The sequence below is a fragment of the Coenobita brevimanus genome, chromosome 62, assembly GCF_032717465.1.
Source record: "Coenobita brevimanus isolate Jiangsu-jjx chromosome 62, ASM3271746v2, whole genome shotgun sequence".
Lineage (NCBI taxonomy): Eukaryota > Metazoa > Arthropoda > Malacostraca > Decapoda > Coenobitidae > Coenobita > Coenobita brevimanus.
In genome coordinates, this window is record NC_137015.1 from 23,993,419 (window position 1) to 23,996,733 (window position 3,315).

Below are 3,315 nucleotides of genomic sequence, written 5' to 3' on the forward strand. Positions count from 1 at the left end.
AGACCACTGGCCCCCAATGTAAATCTTAAACCGCCACATTCACTGTGTTACAGTGGAATTGTAGGGGTCTTAGGAATAAACTACACAATATAGCAATCTTGCTTTCTATACACAGGCCAGACGTTGTTTGTTTACAGGCGACGTGCCTAGAGGATCATCCTGATCCTCCACAGTTAAAACACTATCACTCGTATATAAGATATGAAGGTCACGGAGTAGCCATATACACACACAAATCACACCCACAAACGGAAGTGATTCTAAATTCTACTCTGGAAGCGGTCGCGTGCAGAGTAAAAATTAATAACACGTATCTGTCTATTTGCTCTCTGTACTGTCCTCCACATGGCCCCATTGATAGTGATGTTTTAAATTCACTAGTGGAACATCTGCCTGGAAATAAGTTAGTGTTGGGCGATTTTATCACCCATCACTATCAATGGGGTAGCTTGAGGATTGATGGTCGTGGTGAGCAAGTAGCCGACCTAATACTATAGTCCAACCTCTGTCTTCTGAACGATGGTAGAACGACTCGTGTAGATGATCGAACTGGTAACTTTTCAGCCATTGACTTATCTTTGGCCTCCCCTAGTATACATCAAGATTTCTCATGGGACCCTTACGACGACTCCTTAGGAAGTGATCATTTACCCATCTGTCTTTCTTATACATGCGACATTGTTTCAGATCCTCCACCTCCAAAGTTTAACTATAAGAAAGCAGATAGGGGATCCTTCTCAAGGATCGCCAATTTAGATATATGTGGGGAGACCATGGATGTTAAGGTCGAAAATATAACTACTTCCATATTACACGCAGCTGAGGCTGCTATTCCCAAGACTTCTACAGTTCATGCGAAGCATAGAGCACATTGGTGGACGCCGGATTGCCGACAAGCATAAAGAAAACGCAATAGGAGATACAGGATTTTTGATAGTCAGCCCACTGAGGAAAATTTTATTGCATACAAACAGGCACGGGCTGAGGGAAGGAGAATAATAAGAAGGGCCAAACGTGACTCCTGGCTGTCCTTTGTGTCCACGGTGACTCGTACAACACCATTAAGTAAAGTCTGGTCTACTATAAGAATATTAAATAATAAAGGCCCATACTTCCCTGTTACCACCCTGCAGGTCGATAATAACATCAGTGACGAGCCCATGGACGTTGCTAACATCCTCGCCAGGAGTTTTTCTCATGTAAGTAGCTCAGCCAATTATGAGCCGCGATTCCAACATCATAAACGCACGGCTGAGCTACAGATCATTGACTTTGCCACAGAAGACGTAGACTCCCAGTACAACAAAGAGTTTACGCTAGATGAACTGCTCCTTGCCCTTAAATCCTGTAAAGACACCAGCCCTGGACCAGACACCATCACGTACGGTATAATCCAGCATCTTAATCAGGCCAACCTGTTTAAGATGTTAGCATTGTACAATGAGATTTGGGCATCTCGAACGTTCCCAAACTCATGGCACTTTGCGCACGTCATACTGATACCCAAAGAGGCTGGTCGTCTTATTAATCCCACTTCATTTCGTCCTATTGTGTTGACTTCTTGTCTATATAAGGTCATGGAACGAATGGTTAATAATAGGCTTCTTTTTGTTTTAGAGTTGAAGAATTTGTTAAATGATCAACAATGTGGTTTCCGTAAATACAGAAATTCACTAGATCATTTAATGAATTTGGAGCATTGTATTGCAGAGGCATTTGCCAATAAAGAATTCATGATAGGGGTGTTTTTGGACATCCATAAAGCCTATGACATGACCTGGCGACACAGTATGCTAATGAAGCTCTATGTTTATGGTTTAAGAGGAAATTTGCCTATTTTTATTCCAAATTTCTTAAGGGACAGGACTTTCTCTGTCAAATTGCCCTGTAACGAAACATCAGATATATTTATCCAGGAAAATGGGGTGCCGCAGGGAAGTGTGCTTAGTCCTACTTTATTTAGTATTATGATCAATGATATTCTGTCATCAGCTCCCATCCCAAGGAATCTTAAATACTCGCTCTACGCTGACGATTGTGCAATATGGCACTCTTCCCGTAATGCACAATTTTCGGCTGGGCAGATTCAAGCAGCCCTTGACTCCGTCCACCAATAAGTCTTGCAGTGGGGATTTAAGTTTTCCGTCCCTAAGTGTGCCGCTGTAGTTTTCACTAATCGTAACGTACCTAATTTGTGCTTAACTTTGGATAATCAGGCAGTACCTTTTCAATATTCTGTAAAGTTTTTGGGAATACATTTTGATCGTCGTTTGAACTTCAAAATTCATGTAAATAATTTGATTACTCGTTGTGATAAACCAGTAAATGTCCTCAAGTACCTAGCGGGTACTACATGGGGTGCTGACAGAAAATCTTTATTAATGGTGTATAAGTCTCTTATTCGATCGAAGCTAGACTATGGCGCACAGGTGTATGGCTCAGCATCTGATGCCACGCTGAAAGAATTTGATGTGTTGCAGAATAAATGTTTGTGAATGTGTTTTGGAGCTGTCTGGTGTACCCGTGTAGCTCGTATGGAAGTGGAGGCGCATGTGCCTCCCCTCCATATTCGCCGTGACCACCTGGCATTATCATACGGGTTATGAACATTAGGGAAAAGTAATATCGGCAATGTGGCCTGTACCCCCCTGCGTCAGTACCACCACCTTCTGCAGGGGATGCGTCAGCCACTTGCCGTTCGCCTCCACTTACTGACTCAGGAGCTTGGTGTGGACCCCAGTGACTGTGACAAGTTGGTGTTTAAAAATATAGCGCCTTGGGAGCCACCTGGCTTTACAGTGGATGTATCATGGTTCCCAGCACCAAAGGCCAAGGCGCCGGAGGCGGAGGTCCATCACTTGTTTCGTAACATCATCGTGCGTACCTTGGGGTCCCATCAATTGTACACCGACGGCTCCAAGTCGAGTGAATGTGTGGGTGCAAGTGTGTGGTCGACTGAATGTGCCCTCAGGTATCGGTTGCCGACTCATACATCTGTGTTTACCTCCGAACTTTTTGCTATTGACAAAGCCATTGAGTATGCTCTCAATTCTAGGCATGACTCATTTGTCATATTTTCTGATTCAAAATCAGCCCTTCAGGCAATTGCATCTTGCACTACGGACTCTCATGAGATCCAGGGCTGCATCGTTAATAAATTGCATTCATGGAACAAGTCATTCACGCTGATCTGGGTGCCTGGTCATTGTAGTATCTACGGCAATGAGCAGGCTGACTTACTTGCAAAGTCAGCTGTAGAGCTCGAGGAGACTTGGGACGTTCCTCGTGATCTACGGTCGAGTCTCTCTCTTGGAA